Source organism: Dermacentor silvarum, chromosome 2 (genome assembly GCF_013339745.2).
Source record: "Dermacentor silvarum isolate Dsil-2018 chromosome 2, BIME_Dsil_1.4, whole genome shotgun sequence".
NCBI classification, from domain to species: Eukaryota; Metazoa; Arthropoda; class Arachnida; order Ixodida; family Ixodidae; genus Dermacentor; species Dermacentor silvarum.
The window spans coordinates 179,858,076-179,865,686 of record NC_051155.1 but is presented as its reverse complement, the minus strand read 5'-3'; positions in this window follow the sequence as shown (position 1 = coordinate 179,865,686).

Genomic DNA, 7,611 nt, shown 5'->3' with positions numbered 1-7,611 from the left:
GCCAGTTGCCATTACGCCCGGTCGCAAGATACGCACTTGGTGCTGCTGCTAAACGTCGCCTCCCCTCTTTCCCTCCCGTCCCCCCACGACCTTTGGCACGACGGAAGAAGTCGCGTTTGCCCTCCGACGTGCGTTCGCTCCCCGTGAAAGCGCGCGTCCCTCGCTCGCTTTCACTCGCACATACAGCATACGGCCAATGAGAGTTTTGTAGCGTTAGCTACACTGGCCTAGCCAAGCCCGTTTCGCGCGGCACATCAAGAGCCGTGCTGCGCATGCGCAAGGATCAGTGATGTCACACGGCTTGCGCACCGGAGCCACCGGAGCCGGCACCTCTCGCGCACTCCGCCGCCGCCGCGCGCGACTCACCACCGCCGGTCTGCGCATTCCAGAGGAGTGACGTCGTAGCCGTGGTAGACGCACTGGCGCCGGCGCGCGCTCGCTGTGCAGTCTGGTACAGTCGCCGTCTGACACTGCGCTGGAGCCGCGCTGCGCTTCTGACTGGCGTTGGCCAGTGTGGTATAGCCATGGAGAAGGAGAGCGCAAATGCTGCTCAACAGCGCAGAAGAACGGAGAAGCTTGACTCATCGGATCCCGAAGTAGTTGCCTGGCAATTAGCGGTTGAGCGTAGGAGACAACCAGGAAAGCTAAGAATAATCAGTTGAACCTTTGCTAACGCTACGTATATCCTGGCATAGCCGAGCTAAGCCACTGCAACTTTTTTTAACACGAAAGTGTTTTATGCCGGGGTCCACCAAGACTTCACTGACGTATTTCCGTCACGGAAATACGTCATAGAACATAATACAAAGAAAGAAACCAGAAGAAAAAGTTCCACAAACATGCAAAATTTGGAAATCGAACCCACGACCTCTCGGTCCGCGACGATAGATCGCCGAGCGTTTAACCCATTGCGCCACAAACGCATTTGCAGAGAGCTACACAGACGCGCCTTATATATCTAACACTCCTCCGTGTACCCGCGCTCTTGCTCGGGGCGGTGCCGCCGCCTACGAGCAGAAAAGAGAAGTACTGCATTATGACACTAACGCGCACCGACAGTGAACGCTTCGGTGGTCTCAGCACTACGACGCCTCGATGCCAGCATTCCAAGGGACGCTGGCATCAAGAAGCACTACCAACGCCACTTAGGTGGCGTTCACCGTACTCAGCACAGCGGAGCGTGGCCTCCGCAATTAGCTCTGAAAATGTTTCTGAAGTTGATCGTGGAGGCTGCAATTACGACGCGCTGTACGCGCTGATTTGACTCGGTGACGATTCAGTTACGTGCTTTGTCTTGCGCGTTGTATTAGTGTGTCAGTTACGTGCTTCGTCTTTCGCGTTGTGCTAGCGTGTGCAGCGTAGTGCAGCTTCCATATGCACGACGGTTGCTCATGGTCATCGACGTTGGTAGTCGTGATGGAGGAGACGTAAGCCACTGCAACTTTTTTTTTTCTACACGCGAACACGACCATCGGAGACTGAGCCCTTAACAGCTTCGCTGTACAAAAAAACAAACAAAAAAACGCACCACATGGTGAGCGCACTCAAGAAAGCCACAACCTCATACGCTGTTATCGCAATAATGTGCCTAAGCATGTGGAATTTGATATTATTTTGCGATCATTTCTAAACAGAATTTGCATCACAGTGCTTTCAACGTTGCTGCTCTTTGTGGTCGAGTCTAAAGACTAGGACCAAAATTCATAAAATCTTCTTACGCTAAAGTTGTTCGTAAGAGAAAATTCTAGCCAATCCTGATGCTGGACTTATTATTACCGAAGGTGACCGACCAATTGCAAGGAGCACTTACGAACAAAGAGCTTTGTGAATTCGGACCTAGATCCATCGGAGTACGCATGCTATATGTGACTTCGAATCTGTAGCATAATTACTGTGACAATATGTGTACACGCGGAGACAAAGTAATACGGGATCAGTGAGCGCGTGCGAGACTAAAGTCCCTATATAGGAAAAGTACCGCCATCCTTTGCTCAGCGCCGCTTCTCTCTCTCCTGTACCTCCGATTGGACGATGATAGCGTGCGCTTTCACTTCTTTATATTTTGTTTGTTTCCGCCTTAGAGCCATGTTGAAAGACGCCACTCTGCGCAGCCGCAGTCGCCGGCGGCGGCCGCGGCGCGCGCCCGGCCTGAAAGCTTCAACGGGGACTTTCTAGGGGCGCCACCATCGACTTGCTTTCGCAAGCAAAAAGTAAAGAAAAAAAAACAAGCGCTTTATGAGAGGAGACGGCGGAGGAAAGAGTAGATGGCGGTACTTTTTACTATATAGGGACTTTATGCGAGACTGCATTCTGGCGCCTTCTGTTGAGACAGCATTACGTATGTGTCCTTTCATGTTCGTGTGCCTGGCCATACGCCCATGGTTTGCCAGCCTGCTGCCGGAATCACGATGATTGCAAAAGATTACGCTAGGAGAGTGCTATCCTGTTCGGCCGGCAGAGCGTGCAGTGAATTGTCACAAAGGCCGAAACAAATCCACTCTCCTAGCGTAATCTTTTGGAATCATAGCAATTCCGACAGAAGGCTGGCAAAAAGTGGGCGTACGGGTAGGCACACGAGCATGAACGGACGCGCGTGTGTGATGTCATGTCTCAACAGAAGGCGCTTGCCTCGTTGCATCGTTAAAGTGCGCGAGAATGCAGTTTGGCACGTGCTCGCTGATCCCGTATTATTTTGTCCCCGCCTGTACCTTTAACAGACGTCATCATATTTGATAAGAGTTTGTTGGTGGTACCCAAGCGACAAAGCTATCATGCCTATACAGGGCCGGGATAGTGTAGCCTGCGTCTTGCTGTGTCATGCTGTGTCATGCTGTGTCTTTTCGCGCTTCGTCATTGACCCGAGCTGCTCTTAGCTCACATTATAATCAAGATTGGCCGTCCATGAACGATGGATGATAAGAAAGCAATAGAATCGAGCGAAAAGAATCCTTACGCTATAAAAACAGACCCTGACTTCGAATTTGTCTCGGCGACGGTGTGTGTACACCTTGCATACTCACAAAAGCGCAAAAAATCCACCAAACTGTAGAACCCAATGCAGACGTACGGTTTCCAGCAGGTACAAAACAAAGAGAAAGTAAAGGGCATAAAAAATTTAATTCTGGGGTTTTGCTTTCAAAAACATTATCTGATTGTGAGGCGCGCCGCATAGTGGGGACTCCGGGTAAATTTTGACCACCTGGGTTTCCTTAAAGTGCACGTTTATCTAAGTACACAAGCGTTTTTGCATTCGCCCTATCTAAATGCGGCCACCACAATAAAGATCGAAGCCGCGACCTCGAGCTCATCAGCGCAACGCCACAGCCACTAAGCAGCAGCGGCGGGTAAGCGTTTCCTCTTTGCGAAGCACGCATACTTGAGATGGTAGGTGCGAAGTTGACCTTAGACCGGCAGGTCGAAGACTAACACTGAAACTGTCTTTCTTTGACAGCGCATCGCGGTCAAAAACAGCCACTCACAGAAGTCAATAATATTTTAAGTCAGCGTTTCGCGTATCAGCGTTTGGGACCATACTAGCAACGCGATTGAAACTGCGATGTGCATGCTCTTTTTTTTTTCCCGAGTTTATGAGGCGCCGTTCGAATGTAGCTTATCTGCGCATCGGATGTATTGTCTTTCCTCATTACTTGTTTAGGGACACACTCAGCTTACTTGTACATTTTATTATTACTCGCTGTTATCCCCCTGATGAGAACCTGGGAGCCTGGCGTGCACGGCTCATAGGCCAAGGATCTAAACTCTTCTGCACTACCTGAAATCGTGCAGGCTGCGCCTTCTCTGGTGCGCGTGGTTGATCTGAACTCTGGTCTTCACTCTCTCTCTTTTACTCCCACATCCCCCTCCGCACGTGTAGGGTAGCAAACCGGACTAAGTCTAGTTAATCTACCCGCCTTTCCTTCATCTCTCTATATTTAAACTCGCTGCCTTACGCCTCCTCCTCTTTCGCTAATTTTGTCGGTTTGCTCCGCGGGCATCTGACAAATACACAAAAATAAACAAATTACTAAACCAGCGAATCTACTGCTTTGCGAACAACTCCCGCAGGCGACCGTAGCAACTCATCCAAAGTTGAAACACGGGAAGAAAAAGCAGGATTCTGGATCACAGTCTTCGAGAAGAAAGTATAGAGATACTGAAAAAAAAATGAAGTAAACGCGAAAGACATCAAAGAATTCAGCCTCCACCACCTCCAGCGCACAATATTGACTCCGCGGGGTCGTTCTCGTCTACAAAGCTCGCTTCCTGGCCCCTATGGGGGTATAAAGTCAACGAGCAGCAGCCTAGCCACATCGCTCCCCACCTTCGACGCCTCTCTACCAGTCATCAGAGCGCTTGAGAGAGCATACGTTGCTGGGGAAGGTTCGGATGAACCATCCCTGTGTCTGGCCCGTACGCTGTGACGCCGCTGCTGCGTGGCGTATACGCGGCCTCATTGGCGGCGGCGCGCGCGCGATGCGGGGCTGCAGAAAGAGCGCGCCGCCGAAAAGAAAACGGAAGCGTGTGAGCTCGGTGCGCAGGAATTCCGGAGTCTTCCTCCTCCGGAACCGTCCTTTCTCACTTCCTCCTTTGTTTCCGACTTGCTTCCGGCCCGCTTCTTCCTCCTCCTCCTCCTCCTCCTCCTCTGCCGTTCATTTCCTCCGAGCATCAAACGCCTCGTTCTACTCGCCCGCCTTCTCCATATACTGCCTACGCGCCGGCGCCCTCTCCTACACCCCCCATGCCTAAAACGCAATTTATGTTTCCTGTCTTTTTTTTTTTCCTTTGCACCCAGTTTTAGGAGCCTCCGTTCCTGTTTCCATCCCCGCCGTTCTCTCTTCTTATTGTCGTCTTCTTCTTCACGCGAATCCATTTTTCGTGAGTTATTACTCCTCAATCGTCTCTTCCCGCTGACTCGCTTTGTCCGCATTGTTCGACGAGGCGGGCAAACAGCCAGGCAGTAACTCCATTCTGAGTCTTCGTGATTTCGTCCTTTCTTCCACTTTCTTTCTCTTCCCCACTCGCGTGCCTTCATCAACAACTGCGAGCGCTTCATTTCCTTTTTTCCTTTTTTTTTCTTTTTTTTTTTCTTCTTTGACAAAATTTGCTTTCTGCTAATACTCCACGTCTGCCTCGTTATAGTCGGCGCTGCTCCGAGCTTTTTCGTACTTCTGCTTCTTCTTCTTCTTCTTCTTATCCGTCACTTCTTCCAAGCTGGCTGAATACGCTGACTCAGCCGTAGCGCAGCTTCTTCTCGCGCTCGCTCCATCTTTTTGCGAGAGAAACAATATCTGGCTGCTTTTGTTCGTGCGCAGCTCCCTTATTTCCAGCAGCTCCCGCAGGAGAGCGCTCTGCAAAACTTCGCACAATAGAGGGGTCGCTATTCGTCTCTCCTTCGTTTTGACGCACGCGACAAAGTCTTCGGCGCGGCGCGCCCATTCGTTATAAAGTTCGTTTCTCAAGCACCCTCTTTCATCACGCTCCAAGCTTCTTTCTCTATCATTCTTTTTTTTTTTTCGCCCGTTTATTGTCAAACTCGATTGCGCTCTTGTGTTCCCGGTTTTGTCGCTAAGTGGCGCCTGTTGCTTCCTTGCTTACTTCATTTCTTAAACTCTTTCAGCCCGAATGTTCTGCCCTGCTTCAAAAGAGTAGGCGCGAATTTGCTATTTTATCATTTCGGCCTTCGTTCCCTCGCACTTATTACGGTGACTTAATGACTTACTTGCAGCGGTTTTCTTTTTGTTGATGTTGTTGTTTTCGTGCCAGGTTTTGCTTGTCCTTGTCTCCGAGTCTCTTGCACAACCGCCACTCGAAGCACAAGCCTGTGTGGCAGCTCGCGGAGCTAGGTGCTCGATTTAGCTTCGCGAACTCGCTTTCAATCGTTGAAAGGCCAATATATTGTGCCACTACGCAACACATACTTTCTCATCTACGTCTAAGCAGAATGTATAAACGAAGATGGCGATAAATCACGCATACTCTCGACGTTTTAATGTAAATAGGCATCGTGTTCTTCGAGAAATTTGCTCCGAACAACGGTCGCTCGCTGGGGAGGACAGCAAGTATGTTCGCCCCCGGATTCTCGAATTCCTTAAACGCTTTGTAAATACGTCAAACGCGCGTAGAATAACGCATTACTTGCGTAGGAATGTGATACGAGAGGCAAGAACAGTGCTTCAGTTGCACCTATTTAGGTACGTCTTGAAATGCATTTCTCCCTGTGTGAATTGTTGAATCAACGGTCCTTCAAGCTGCATGTGCAGGAGGAACGACGTCAGCTTTCCATCAACATCCAATTGGTTAAAAAGCTTTGATAAGCCCGTGTGGCGCGGAGGCATTACAAATGCCCAGCAAGACTCGACGAACAGTGCGCCAATGCTGATAAATTGCCCTAAGATGGTGCTGATGAAATTCGTCGCTAGCTGTTGCCTTCATCATGCGGACATTGATTGCATCGCTAAGATTGATTTCTCTCTGTCTCTCAATATCACTCAAAGTAAAAGAGGCAGCCATCGAGAAACATTAATCTGATCGAAGAAACAAGTAAGGCAATTACGTGGCATGCGCATGTCAGAAGCGCTTGTCAAATTTGTGGCAAAATTCAGCCGATTTAGAGGCAAGTGCACAACGTATTAAGGTGGTGGTCTCACTCCGGTAGCACGAGCCCCCGTTTTCAGTACTTTTGGAGCCACCGTGGCGGCTCTTCTACTTAGGGATATAAAGTTGTCGTATATACCATAAAAAAGCTTAATTCTTGTAGATTCCAACTATGCATAATATAAAGAAATTTATTAATGTGATTTAGAAATAAATGTTCAAGAACAAGCATGAGATACATGGTTTTTGCGAACTGTGTCTGATTTGTGACCATATATAGAAGAAACTACCGCATTTAATGCATTGCGGCTTGCTCTGTAGCTTTAGGACATATTTATCTATTTCCTAGGCGCAGCAAAATAATGTTGAGTTTTACTTTTTGGATAATTTGCTGTTGAAGATTGCCAAATATTGCAATCTTCTGTTGTAAATAGCCCGGCAACTACGCGCTCAAGGAAGCTAAATTTTGGAATACATTAGAGTTCAAGGAATTTCCATTTGGGACGCAAAATTTCATTCATGTACCTTCATTAGTTTTCCTAATAATGCGACCGACATTAAGCAACATTTAGAATTCGGTTCTACTTTTGCCCATTTTTGCGTTAAGGTACTAAAGCTACAAAGCTGCGGTTTAAAACTAATAAATGTACGTTCCAAGGATCCGTGTAACGACTGCGCAGGTCACTGGCAGTGTCGCCTTTAGCCATGGAGCCACTTCATTTTTTGCAGTTTGGTTTTAAATATATAAATCTAAAAAATTCCGCTTTCTTGTAGGAGATGTATAAGTATTCTGGAAACGCACCGGCTATCCTGAGCAGTGCGCTGTGCGATTTCTCACTGTTTAATAACCACTAGCGCCATAAGGTTTGCACTAAAGCTCTTTTACGACCTCGACAACTACCTACACAAACCATTCTCAAGATTCCTGCTGTTTCTACACCGATGGGAGCCAAAAGCCACAGCCGTGAAGCAGGTTTCATTTGCGTTCAATTTTACTTACCACTTTCTCAATCATCC